The 14,763-nt window shown below is 41.4% G+C and overlaps 1 protein-coding gene across 1 annotated transcript in view; it reads left to right on the forward strand.

Moving 5' to 3' along the window:
- Positions 1-694: 694 nt before the first annotated feature.
- The window catches only part of KLHL5 (kelch like family member 5), a 45,492-nt gene continuing 31,423 nt past the window's right edge, over positions 695-14,763 (forward strand). Inside the window, exons 1-2 of the mRNA XM_035111896.3 lie at positions 695-827; positions 4,536-4,607. The gene's annotated coding sequence lies outside the window, so the exon portion shown is untranslated. The remainder of the gene's footprint in view (positions 828-4,535; positions 4,608-14,763) is intronic.

The raw sequence follows: 14,763 nt of genomic DNA on the forward strand, positions 1-14,763 counted from the left end.
TATATTAAAAATAAATTTAAGGAACCGCAGAAAGAGGAGGAAGTAAAGTTTTGAAATGTTACAGATTGTGAAATGAGTGGGTTGTAGGTGCGGCTTTTCGTTTGTTGTGTCCATGTTTTTATGACGTGTTTTCGTACTTGTATTTTTATGCTGGGAGGCGCTCAGTGGCGCACAAATTTAATTAATAAATAAAACAAAAAATAACCCTCGCGGCTCCTTCCCCTCAGGCGAGGACAGAAAGCGGCCAGGCTCCTGCTTTGCATAAACCCACCCTCCGGGCCATCATATCTCCATAGCTGTCAAGTTTTCCATTTTCTCGCGAGGAAGCCTATTCAGCATAAGGGAATTTCCCTTTTAAAAAGGGAGAACTTGACAGCTATGCCATCTCCCGCCTCTGCCGCCTCTTCTTCCTCGGAGCTCGCGGAAGTAAACGCTCTGCTTCTTGCCCGCCCGCCGGCCGCGCTCTGCCGTGGCGAGCGCGAGACCAACGGTCGCCTCCTCAACTCCCACTTTCTTCGCCGAAGCAACGTTCGATGTGGCAGCGAGGGGGCGGGGAGGCGAAGGAACTGAGGCGAGTTGGTGGTTGGTCAGCCGAGGTTCGAGGAGGGGGCGTGGCCAACGCTCCTCCCTCGCCGAAGCTCCTCAACCGCCACGGGAAGGGCGTGGCCCAACGTTCTCGAGGGGGGGGGGCTTTGTTGTGAAGCTGGGAGTTGCCGCCGGCGGTCGGGGCCGGGAAGGGGGCGCTCTCTTCGCCTCAACTTGCCTTTTTCCTCCCCGAGCGGGACGGGGTCGGAGCCGCCTTTCCCTCCCTGGGGGACGGCAGCGAGGTGAGGAACGGGCTCGGGCGGGGAAGCCGCGGCAGGGCGCAGTCCCCCTCAGCTCCGGCGCTCGCGTGTAGCGTCCTGAGGGGGCGGCTGGCATCCTGTGCCTTCCTGCGGATTCTCAGGGGAGGCGGTTGGCGGCGGCGGTTTCTTCTCAAGGACGCGCGTCAGGCAGGGGCGGTTGGGTTCGAGCTCCGGAAGTTTCGCCTCCCCTCCCCGGATGCGGGAGGCGAACCCTGGAGTTGGCGCGAAGTCACCACAGAGGAGGAGCGAGCGCATGAACATGTGCAGAGCGCCTTTCCTCCATGGTCGCTCCAAAAGGTTAAAGTTAGTGTAGGATTGCCATCTTTGGACCACCCTTGACCTAACTGCAAACCGGCTACCCTTTCAGTGCATGCTTGTAGGTAAAGATTGGACTCTCATTGTTTGACAGTGGACTTCCTCTGGAAGTAATGGAGTCTCCTTCCTTGGAGGTTTTTAAGCAGATGTTGGGTTTCCGCTGTCTGTCCTCTAGTTGAGATTATTGCGTTGTAGGGGGTTGGGCTAGATGACCCTTGGGATCCCTAACTGCTCTATGATTCTATTAAACTAGCCTGCTTTAAGCCGTGTCGGGGTTTTTTAGATTTGCCGCAGAGCAAAAGCTAATAGAACCCCATTAGAGAGTCCAAATCCTTTCTTCTGGGAGTAGAGAATGATCAAAAGACAGTCGTTTTGAATTAACATTTGGAGCAAAAGGTTGCATTCATGTGGTGTAATAGTCTTGAACTAAGAACTTGTGGATCTCTTACCCCGCCGCTCCCAGTCTGTTTTAGGAGAAAGGCAGCTGGTATTTTTGCCCCAAATCCTTACCCTTGTCCCTGCACTGGTAAATTTAAGGCTTTGGTGAACTTGGGAAGTATTAGCAAGTGTTGCTTACTTCTCTAGGAATGGGAGCCCTTGTACCACCATCTGTATCCCAAAGAACCGTGCTACTTATGGCTCAGTCAACACTTATGACATTGATAGGAGTTACGCTTTTCAAATTCAAACTCAGTTATATTCCGTTGGCAATTTATTCTATTCCTTTGTGAGTGTGTAATATTTTGTAACCCGGGGCATCTCTCATTCAGGTGAATGAGTCATCTTATCTGGGGAAGCTAATGTAATGCAGCATTAAAAGTAATCAAAAATTAATTACCATGGACTTTGGTTCATGACCTGTGCAAAGATTAGATGGGTCTCCTTCCCTCCTTGCTTAATTTTGCTCTATTAAGAAAGATGGATTCAGACTGTGCGAGAGCTTGGATGGTAGGGAGAAGTGTTTGTGTGAGTGACATCTGTCCTGTTGCATTTGAGCTGCCTTTTCTAGGCAATTTGGTTTTTATGGTGGAGTAAAGAAAAGTAGAATATCCATATACGGTAGTTAAAGTCATCTTACACTCCTAGTTTAGAAAACGTACAGTAAGCCTACAATTTGTGGGGGTTACATTCTGGTGATAGCACATAAATCCAAAATCACTTATAGTCAAAACCCATTGGATTCAGTGGTGAGTGGGATTGCCAAAGTCATTTTCCCCAGAACCCTGGCCCCTTTCTTATTATTTTTAATTTTTACCATATGCATATAGCTGAAGGTCCACAGGTTAAATATGCACAAGTTGCAGGTTTGCTGTATAATGAAAACAACTCTGCAAGGAATGTTTTCTGTTGTACCCTTTTAAAACCAGGAGCCCTTTACACTTTGCTTGAGGTGTGTGGAAATGGCCAATATATGTGAGTATTGCACTGTTGGGATATTACATTAATATTCCTCCACCAGCAACATTTTCTCTAGGAAACACAACTCTTACTAGAAACAATAATTTTGTTACACCCTGAAAGTGTTTTTGTTTTTTGTTTTTTTCTTTTTTCTTTTTCTTTTTGTTTCCTAGTTCTGTGTGGCTCTGTTTTGAATCTCCAGAGTCCCAACTAAAATGACTTCAGGCTTTGTAGTATTGAGATAGTAATATGTTGTTGTTGTTTAGTTGTTTAGTCGTGTCTGACTCTTCGTGACCCCATGGACCAGAGCACGCCAGGCACTCCTGTCTTCCACACTGCCTCCCGCAGTTTATGAAATATGTAGCTTGTCCCTTAAACATGATCTTGCATCCTGATATAGTTATGCTGTGGACAAGCCCAGACAGGATGCTGTGAGGGTTTTAGTGTCAAGCCCAGAGTTACATCTAAACTACAGGACGGTGCTTGATTTAGGGTTCATCCACTTAACTTATGCCCTGTGCTTTCTTGGCACAGGCCTGTGCTTTAAAGCTCCTTGGCCAAGTACACTTTATTCCATCCCTCTGCTTTTCCCAGGAAAACCCGCTTTTTAACATTGAATCAGAACAAGTGGCAATTCAGGTTTTCAGTGGTGAAGAGCGGGTTTTCGCTGGAAAACAGCTAGGGGGGAGTTTGGAAACAGCACTTTAAAGTGCAGACTTTGCCTAGAAACATTGCACTAAAGGAAGTCTGCATGAGCCCTTAGTCATAAGATTTTTCTCTTGAAGCTCCATGTTTCATCCTACATACACAAGGTCACACTCTAATGCTTTGTGTTACTCAAACTGGAATGATTATCTTTGACACTCATGATTTCCCTTCAAGTAAATATGGTTTGCATCAGAGTAGTTAATGTTTTGTATCATGAAGTGTCAAATACAGTGGAACCTTGGTTCTCGAACGGCTTAGTTGACAAACAAATCGGCTCCCGAACGCCTAAAACCCAGAAGTGTTTTCGAATGTTTTTCGGAAGCCAAATGTCCGATGCGGTTGTTGGCTATTGTTTCCAGGGCGCCTGCACCAATCAGCCTTGGTTTTCACACATTTCAGGAGTCTAATGGACTTCCAGAACGGATTAATTTTGAGAACGAAGGTTCCACTGTACATATATTTTTAGAATGCCTAACAATCAGCTTGAAGAGAGTTCAGTTTTGGGTTCATGTGAGTCTAAAATGGGGAATAAACGCCACAATTGGAAACTCCAAATAAAAAGGTTTAGGAGTTGGTTCTCCAATTCCCACCCATCCATGCAACATACAGGGGGGAAACCATAGGTCAGTAGAAGAACCTATGCAGAGAAGATTCCTGGTTCAAGGCCTGGGATTTTCCATTTGAAAGGGTCAGCTGACAGGTGATGGGAAAGACCTCTGCCAGAGACCCTGAAGATCTGCTGCCTGTAAATACTGGACTAGAAGGACAAAAAAGTATAAACTAGCATAGGAACACAGGAAATTGCTCTGCCCCCCTCACCTCATGTGCCCTGTATTAAATCAGTCCTTACACTTTCATGAAGAAAAACATGGCAACCAGTCCTGGTTCGTAGGGATGGCACATTGGCACAACCAGTCTGGAGGGATCAGCAAACAGTGGTGTCATAAAAGTAGCTGATTTGAAATAGAGTATTTCAGGGGGGAGGGGGAGTAAGTAGTGCCGGTCTTTTTTTCTTTCTTTTTTTGTTATCTGGTGCTTCTTGAGAACCAGTTCAAAATGTCATGCCCTAAAATAAAATTTCACAAGAGCAACCAATTTTTGATATGTAGCTCCTTACAGGGACAGTATAAAGCAAAAAAAAAAAAAGTTCAACAGGTTTATTATAAATTTGGCAACGCCTTATGTGTTCCTTATACATTGTTTACATTGACATATATTATGTATTTTTACTTTTTCTGAATAATCTTTTAATGTTTTTTCTCCCTTAAGATTCATCTGGTGGGCTGGAATGTCTTGAAGGAGATGAGGATGGAACTACATACCATCTAAACAAGAATATAGGTAACTTTTAAAATATTGTTACAAATTATGGACCCATCAAGCGAAAGTTTAATTCTTCAATCCCATTGATTTCATGCTAGAAGTCCACAGTGTTTTACACTAGATAGCAATTCAGTAATGGTTGAATTCAGAGGAATCATGCATAGGATAGAAACCATGCTTAGCATAGAGTTTCAAGTCTTTCATTGCAACAATAGGGATTTCCAAGTTCTTAATTTGGCAGAATTATGCCCTGTGGGTTTTTGTAAAGCAAGACAGTGACACCTATTCTTTGCATGTATGCTCAGAAGGATGACTCGTTTAAAAATAGCTGTTTCAAACTGTTTTTATTGATAATTTTATTGTTCTATTCTTTTTGGAAACTCCTTTGAGGATTTAAAAACACACACAAATAAAATAATTTTAATTTATTCCAGGGAGATTCATTCCCTAATATATAAGTATAGAATTGCAGCATCATTTCAACTTACTTTTTCATTGAAATCAGTGGGTCTTCATCATGATTAACTTTTCATATGGGTTCTTTATAGTCCAAGCTCAATTAAATCTGAATCCAACCTCTTGTGTGACTGTCTCAGAAAATGAGGGGTGTTTGGGCACATTTGAACTTGTATAAATTCCCAGACTTTTAAGTTACATCTAGAGGTTCATGATTTTCCAGAGGAAGGAGTCCTCCTATCAGATAAAAAGAATCAGAGAATTGTAGAGTTGGAAGGCACCACAAGGATCATCTAGATTCTAGTCCAATCTTCTGCAATGCAGGAATCTGTCGGTAGTGGCACCCTCCCTGTGGAAAGCCCTCCCTTCAGATGTCAAGGAGATAAAGAATTACATAACTTTTAGTAGACATCTGAAGGGAGCCCTGTATCCAGAAGTTTTAAATATTTGATATTTTACTATGTTTTATATATGCTGTAAGCCTCCCAAGGTGGCTAGGGAAACCCAGCCAGATGGGTGGGATATAAATATCATCGTCATCATCATCATCTTAACTAAAGCATCCATGGCAGATGGCCATCCAACCTCTGCTTAAAACCGCCAAGGAAGGAGAGTCCACAGCTTCTGGAGGTGACCATTCCACAGTTGAACAGATCTTACTGTGAGAAAATTCTTTCTGATGTTTACTCAGAATCTCATTCTTTCCAGATTTGGAGGATGTGAAAGAGGAGTAGAGGGACAGGATGAAAATGGGATAGTGGGGGTCCCTAGTGGTTTTTGTACTTCTGCAAATGTTGTGGTTCCGCTTGTGCATTAGTTATGGTGTTTTGGCTACATGAGCATCAGCACTCACTCCATGAAGTTAGCAAATCCAAATCATGATTTCCTAACCTGATTCTGAATAGCACCACTATTTTCTTAATGCTTTTGGGATCAGCTCTTACCTGGTTCAGACTTGTGGTGTGCATTCTTTCCACAAGGTTTAAGAAATGCCATCATAAATATTTTTGAATTTGGAGCAAATGTTAAATAGCTTAGCAGGCCCAGAGAACTTAATGAACTAATCTGGAAGAACTTTACATGCAGTTAGCGAGAAAACTTGTTGTAGTTTATATTGATTGTTCAGCACATTGACCAAACAGATTATTTGGCCTGATTCAGCATTATGGAAGAAAATGGTGCTGTGTGGTAATTAGACAGATGTTTCTTCAACCATTTTCAATGTTGGAGGGCATGGTTGTATTTTGTTTTAACAGTGTGCTATTAATGTTGGGTTAGGAAGCCTTTGGTTATTCTGTCAAGTTCAAAAGTATCTTTTTCATATTTATAATAAGACTAGATGCCTGCAGCCAACAACTCAGCTTGTTCTTTCAAACCAAATGTGAACTTCACTCTTTCAGTTCCCAGCCATCTGTGCTTCCTCTTTGCATATTTTTGACAGAAACAAAAAGGAAGATATTATTTGAGATAGAAATAGCATTATTGTATTAGCATTAGTATGCAGAAACAACAAATTAAAAATGCTTAGAAAATAATATTTGTATAGTGTCATCTAGGTATGTTAAAATGTATGAAAGGATCCCTTTCCCTCTGGGACTTATAATCTAGAAAGCAGGCACAACAAAGGAAGAGGAGTGAAATGGAGGCAGTGAAAAAGAATATGTAGTTGCTTCCATATGAGTGTTTGTTGAAGAGTGCAGTTTTTTGCAGCATCTGCACAATATTATCAAAAAGCCAATCTGTCTTACGTAGTTTGTTGCAACTTTATTGATTGCAGTACCACAAAAGACTATTATTGCAGACCACCATTCACTTACAGTTAATAGCGGAAGGATTCACTGGACTAATTCAATTCAGGTTATGAATTGGTAAGAGTGACTGTATTTTGTAAATGACAGTGTACATTGATTGTTCACTGGCTCCTCCTGCTAGGGCTTATTTTTGTTTTTTCTTATTTGTGTCATATTTCCACAAAAGAAAGCTGTTGGTTGGGGATTTTTGTTTGAAAAAGCTAGTTTGTATATTCTCTCCCTATTTAATCTGAATTAACTATAATGGGGTTGTGCCAAAGGCTTCATGGAAAAGGTGGATATTGTTATAGCTGTATTAGGGGCCACAAATTCTTAAACATTTACAGTACTAAGATCAGAATGTCTTCTGGGTGGTGGGTCTTTCTTCTGATGGTAATGTCAAGCTTCCCCAAATTTGTGCTGGAATGATAATGCCAGTAATTAGGAAAAACTGCATTGCAGCCAAATTGCAAAAAAAGAAAGCTCATTAAGAGTACATCTCCTGAGTATTTATTATAAAGGACTTGACAAAGCTATTAATAATTAGTATGGAAACAAAGTTTCTGAAAAAAGGGTGCATGTGTAATTGTTTGGTATACAGTCATACTTTGGGTTACAGATGCTTCAGGTTGTGCATTTTCGGGTTGCACACTGCACTGAACCCGGAAGTACCGGAACGGGTTGCTTCCAGGTTTCGGCGCTTGCGCAGAAGCGCTAAAACGCACTTTGCGCATGTGCAGAAGCGCCAAATTGCGACCCACGCGTGCGCAGACGCAGCGCTGTGGGTTGCGTCCACTGTATATACAGTAGATCATAATTTTTGATTGTTTTCTCAAATGTACTTAATAACCAAAAACATTCTGATACCTTGTATTACACACGAATTTTTCAATATTAATGAACTTTTATTAGCTGTCCATGCATTTCTTTGTCATATTGTCAACAAAAACAAAAAAACATTCCAGATTAATGTTATATTATTTATTACCATTATTATGCAGAACGTGTTCTGAACTAAGTGGCTTACAGCCCAATCCAGTGCATGTTTAATCAATAGGAAGCCTCACTGTTTTGTAATAATAATCCTGTGAAATAGGTTAATATCATACTTTACATATCTTAAGTTGAGAGATGACAATATTCCGGCCCATCTAGTAAGGTTGTCTGAATGGATGAAGAAGGTGTTGAATTTTGATTCCTCGATCCATAAAACTGTCTTCAAGCTCATAGAGGCTATTTTTTCCAATAATGAAATAACATCTCTGGTGTAGAGCTCTTTCTTTCTTTCTTTGGCCAGGATCGAAAGAGCTACTTTATGGCTCAGTCTAGCAATAATGCTGAACCATGGTTGGCGCTTGGACTGTGACGCTAGAAGAGGCCACATGCCTGTACACTCCCTCCTCCTCTACTGTACTTAAGGGAATGAGTTATTTTCTGGCTTGTAGCAAACCATTACACCCAACCTGTCAAACTATGGGTTTGTGCTTGCCATGCAGACCAAGATCCAAATCTGATTTCTAGGACAAGTTCAAATTAACATGCCCAATGTATGCTTTGCCAAAATCGCTGAAGGAACTAATTATGCCAACTGTTTTAAAAAGCAAAAAATCACTGCCCCCTTCTCCTCACCCCTCTTTTTTGGCCTCAGTTTTTCTGAGAAAGTCAAGTCCAAAGCTCCCTTGTTGCGAGATTATGTGGATCCAGTTCTTGGCTTGAAACTGTTAATGTCATTCATGAATTAATGAGATAGGCATGTGATATTTAGCAGTGTTTTACAACTTAATGGCCCGATTTTCAAACTTGTTGAGTCAGTAAATGAATGTTTAAGATGGATCTTACGACTGCTGCACTAATGTGCTGTCACAAGTTATGACATTATATTGGAGTTGCAAGGATGCTTAGGCAGATGTGCATTCTCATCAGGAAGTTCACATTACAAATGTGCGTTGTGTTGTATGCATTACGTTTTAAAGCTGTAGAGGAGTGTTCTCTGTCAGCTTTCCTACAACAGGAAATCCTTTTTAAGGAGACTTGCCTTAGCCAGAAAATCTTTTAGAAGAATCTTAAAAAACGTCTATTTCATCTGCCTTCTGGTAGTGTGTGTGTTTTGGTGTGTGTAAAATAATTTTCATATTATATCTTATATCATTTTACACATTTTTATCATTATCTCTCTAATATTTTTATTCTAAAGACATCAACCATCCTAAACCTAGAATTCATCGATTACCATAATCCAAATCTAACTTTATTTTCCCAACCATCTATCTTCTAGTTCTCCCCTTAGCCTAAAATTTATTCCCATAAATTCCCCATAAATTCAAATATTACTTCTTCTATCCTGATAACAATTAAACACTTAAATCTAATTCAGCCCCCCCCCCCTGGACTCAGGGTCTCCCAGATGAATCAGCCAGCTCTGTAAATCGTTCCAGTTTCAGACCATCTTAATCAGTGAAAAAATAACATCCATTATTACTTCTCACCCCACTCCCACTCTAGCACAACCTATCCACCACTCTTCCTTCTTCGTCCCCTGCTGCCTCCCCAATTCTCTAGCTGATACACAATACTATCCAGCTACGTCTCCACTATTCAGTCCTTTCACAATTTTTAGTCCCCTTGAATTCTGGTCCTAGTGTGGATCCTGCCCTCCCTCTCTCACTGGGGGGGGGGGCATTATTCCACACTGGTTCTTCTTTGAAAAACCTCCGGATCAATCATGGGTCTTGTTCCCCCCCCCTCTCACTGAAGGAACAATATTCCATGCTCCTTCCTCTTCTTCTTTAGGTTCAATTGCATTGTCCAGGACTGATGGTTGTTGGTCTTTCTTCTCTGCAGTCTCTGTTAAAATTAGTCCTTTTTCTGTTTCCACACAGTTCTGGTTTATTTTTCCAATCTGTACAGTGGTACCTTGACTTACGAATAACTCGACTAACGAATGTTTCGAGCTACGAACGGAGCTCCGTCCACCATTTTGGATGTGGTTTAGATAGGATTTTTTCTACTTACGAATTTTTAGATAGGATTTTTTCGATTTACGACTTCCCTCCCATAGGCTTCTACTTACGATTTTTTCGACTTACGAAGGTCCGTTCGGAACGGATTAAATTCATAAGTCGAGGGACCACTGTATAGTGTTCTGGTGCACATCACTTTTTAAATCCAAAATCAATCTCAGAAGTTCCTCTTGAAAGTCTGAGAAGTCAGATGATATTATGTCTACTGACATCTTGCTCATCTCAGGTTTCATGGGAACAGCACCGATTGCAAGGCAGGAAATGGCGCAGTTCATATTTTCCAACTTCCACAACAGAAATTTTATCTGAACTGGTTGCAAACTCGCATTTTCAATTCTTCTTCATGCCTTAAAACTCTTATGTCCATTTATGAAAAGAGCATTATCAAATTTATTTTTCACAGCCATGTATTTTGCGCTCTCTTCAATGCTGACAGTTCACGACCTCAAAGAGGTAAACAAATTCCTTCCTATTGTGATGTCATAATGACGGCTTGCTGATCCCTCCAGGGACCCAACTCCAGCTTCTAGGGAGACTTTCCCAGTCCAAAATGAATATTTTTACAGGGATTTTTCTGAGTTCAACCGTTCTCCCCTTTACCCTGCCTTAGAAGGAAGGTTTTAAATCCATTTTTTGGAAATTGAAAGCTTCCTGTCAACCTTTCCGGCTTTGGTCAAATTAACTGCGTCACAGTTCTCTCAATGGGGGAGATCGACTTCTTTTTTTAATCTCCTCCCGTGGCCAATTCTTTCCAATTAAAGATTTTTAAAAATTCTTTTCCTTTACTCGCGGTGTCCAATGTCTTCAAATCCTTTGAATTTAGAAGAATCCACCGCTCCACAGGCTGCCGGCACGGAGCTTCGCACTGCGAGGGTAGCAGTTTAACTCAAGGCACCACGTCTCCACTACGCTCACTCCCGGCTCCCTTATTAGGGCTTACCGGGGAGCAGAGGAGACAGAAAAAGGTGCAGCTGAGTCCCCACGTCCCCAGAATGCTCGATCTGGGGCTCTTTTGGGGGTCCGCGGCACTCTCGCGGCTCCCCCCTCCCTCACAGCACCATGGAATCTCGGAGCTCGAGATTCTCTTTGCCGATCAGCAATGGCGGTAGACCAGAAGTCTTTTTTAATGTTGATTTTTGTACTCACTGTTAATGGTGCCTTGACGTTTTCATAATTCATCTCTTGAAGATGTACGTATTTGGGCAAGCATTCCAGAACTTGAACTTTCTGATCACATTTTTAATTGCTTTTATAAAACTGATTTAATTGCTATGTTCGCAACAGCCTCGTTTCATAGTTTTAATTGTGGATGTCTCTATAATGTTCTGATGGAATTTAAATGTAATTTAATTCGAATTGAAATGTGGGATTGTATTTTGTGTTTGGATTTTATAATTGATTTTGTACTTGAATATATTTGGCATGTAAGCAGTATATAAATTAATATAAATATAATACCAATTATAAATTTATAAATACTACTACTATTAGGTAGTATATTAATATTTCAAATCAACAAATGCCAAATAGTAGAAAATGCTGGTATAGTTGTCTAAGGCATCGAGTTCCATTTTGTTTTAGGAATAAATGCCTCAGAGCAAATTATTCCTCTGAAGATTGCCTCTTACGGTGTCTGTAGTGTAACCTCTGTGCAACTTTGCACAGCTAGGTATGCAGATAAACAGATCAAGCATCTGAGTGATAAAAATGGGAGCAAGGAATAAGCATAGAGGTTGTTCAAAGTGAGCCTTTTTAAATGGGTGAGCAGTTTTCAATTTGCATTTCAATTATTGGTGTAGAAAAGTTTAATATAATTTGCATAAATGTAATTCTAAGGATTGTTGCTTCCCCAATCCAAGTGAATAATGCATGCCACAGTAGATGCACTTTTGCATCCAGTCAATAATAGGCTTCGGATCTTTTTTCAGTGTTGCAGTGCAACATGGAAGGTGTTTTCTGTGACCTTATCCTACAGACCCAGGCCTAGTACAATATGGATGGGGCCAGCTAGAAAGGTTCTACTCACTTGATCATTTCTCCAAACCAAGCTGGAGGCTGTTGTGTAGGAAAGTCCCTTGTGATTGGCTCCATCCATGTGATGCAAGCCCTTGAAACATCATAGCACCAGCAGAGGTTAAAGCCATAACAAAACTTCCACACCACGTGGCTCCCACTCTAAACATTGGTAGAAAAACTTTTGACAAAAGAATTTACATGCTGGGGGGAAAACTGTTGTCAGCTTACGATATGTTATCTTATGCATTGACTGATTTGGTCACAGTTAACAAATGAAATGAATGAAATCATGTAAAGTTCTGTCTTGATACAGTATAGTCAAACTACCTTGTTTCATTTCCCCCTTAATTTCCAAATCTTTTTTTAAAAACAATAACACCCCCCCCCGAATAGCTGTCAAGTTTTCCCTTTTCTTGCGAGGAAGCCTATTCAGAATAAGCGAATTTCCCTTAAAAAAAGGGAGAACTTGACAGCTATGGCAATGCCTTGAAATTTCATTTGATAGAAAGTATATTATGTTTCTAAAGCAGAGTAGCATACAGTTTAGAAGGGTCAATTGACTGTTTTGATTGTTAACTAGAATGTCATTTGCTTGTTTTTAAAAGAAAGAATTGCTTTTAGGGTTTGAAATCCATTTGTTGATGGCTTTAAGAAAAATAGATGCCAATTTTGTTAATATTTAAAAATGTGTAAGATCTTAGGAGGGGACCCAGGTGGCTCTGTGGGTTAAACCACTGAGCCTAGGGCTTGCTGATCAGAAGGTCAGCGGTTTGAATCCCTGTGGCGGGGTGAGCTCCCGTTGCTCGGTCCCAGCTCCTGCCAACCTAGCAGTTCGAAAGCATGTCAAAATGCAAGTAGATAAATAGGAACTGCTACAGCGGGAAGGTAAACAGCGTTTCCATGTGCTGCTCTGGTTTGCCAGAAGTGGCTTTGTCATGCTGGCCACATGACCTGGAAGCAATACGCCGGCTCCCTCGGCCAATAATGTGAGATGAGCGCGCAACCCCAGAGTCGGTCACGACTGGACCTAATGGTCAGGGGTCCCTTTACCTTTACCTAAGATCTTCGGAAGTGTTAGACATTATAAGTTAAAAGGATGTATGTATAGAATTGTATATACAGTATATTTCAATCATTGTGTTTGTATGGTAAATTGGTGTTGTAGTGTTAATCACCATGAATGCAATTCAATCCAAAAGTAGCACTGGTACCAGAGCCTGCAATAAACCCAGGTGCCAACTTTGCTGCCACATACACCCGGACAACACCATTACTGGCCCCAACAACATGCAACATACCATCTCAGGACTATTTAATTGCTCATCTTCTAACATTGTGTATGCCATCAAATGCCAACAGTGCCCTTCAGCTCTCTATATTGGACAAACAGGCCAAACCCTACGCCAAAGGATAAATGGACACAAATCTGACATCAGGAACCACAAGACAGAGAAACCAGTAGGAGAACACTTCAATCTCCCATGACATTCTATACAAGATCTCAAAGCGGCTGTTTTATTACAGAAAAAATTCAGAAACAGACTGGAAAGAGAAGTTGCTGAATTGCAACTCATTAGCAAGCTTAAAACCATGGAGCCACCTGGAATGAACAAAGACATAGGATTCTTATCTCATTATACATGATCAAGCTTTCCTTAGCACCTCAGCCCTTGCTTCCCCCCCCCGCAAGACCAATTGCAGTCATTAACAGTCGTTAACAGTCATCAACAGGTTTACCACTCCTATCAGCCCATCACCCATTCCCATCACCCCACCCCCCCACCCTCTGAATATACATAAGGGTCTGGTGGATTCTGTTTCAGTGTATCTGACGAAGTGTGCATGCACACGAAAGCTCATATCAAAATAAAAACTTAGTTGGTCTTTAAGGTGTTACTGAAGGATTTTTTTTAGATCTCTTTGTGTTTCTGAAAAGCACAAATTGCATAATTTCTCCCTCTGCCATGATTGATATGTTATGAATTTGTGGGTTCTAGGCACCCTAAATTCCTGGATTCAGTGCAGTAACTGTTAAAATTGGGGTGGTGTGCAACAGTATCACTGCTATGCTACTTTCTTGCATAGTGAGGCTGTTGTACAAAGTAGCTGGGAAGAGGACAGACACTGGTGTGGTTTGTCTCAAGCTAGTAGGGGAGGGAAGAAACCAGGGGTCAAGCAAACTTTTCAGCAGGGGCCCAGTCAACTGTCCCTCAGACCTTGTGGGGGGCCAGACTATATTTTTGGGGGGGAGGGGGAATGAATGAATTTCTATGGCCCACAAATAACCCAAAGATGCATTTTAAATAAAAGGAACATTCTATTCATGTAAAAACACGCTGATTCCCGGACCAACCACAGGCCGGATTTAGAAGGCAATTGGGCTGGATCCGGCCACCAGGCCTTAGTTTGCCTACCCATGGAAGAAACAGTTGCACGTGTGGGAAGGAGGGAGGGATACCAAACCACAGTTTGGCATAACCTATGACCTGTCAAAGAGAAACTCTTATTTTAATTCAACTTTTTGGAGAGTTGGAGCTTGAGCCCAGAATGCATATGTTTTTGTGAGAAGCATCCCAAGCACCCAAAGCTTTTGGAATTTCATTTCAGTGGTCAAAGTTGCCATGGATTGACAGTCAGATTCAGAAGTGGCTGTGCAGATTAGCTCTCAACGCTAGTTATTTTGCATGGGGGGTGGTTGGCTTCTTGAAGAAGAATGCCAGTATTTTACAAGTGTGTCAACAAACCTGTTTGTTGGGGAAACTTTACTGGATACACAAGCATAACTGCATTGAACCTGATTATTCCTAGAAATGTCAGTCTAACCTTTCTTAATTAGGGGAATTAGTGAGATTCACATGAACTTGCTTGCAGTTGGTGAGGAAAGACTTAACA

The sequence above is a fragment of the Zootoca vivipara genome, chromosome Z1 (genome assembly GCF_965207765.1).
Source record: "Zootoca vivipara chromosome Z1, rZooViv2.hap1.1, whole genome shotgun sequence".
NCBI classification, from domain to species: Eukaryota; Metazoa; Chordata; class Lepidosauria; order Squamata; family Lacertidae; genus Zootoca; species Zootoca vivipara.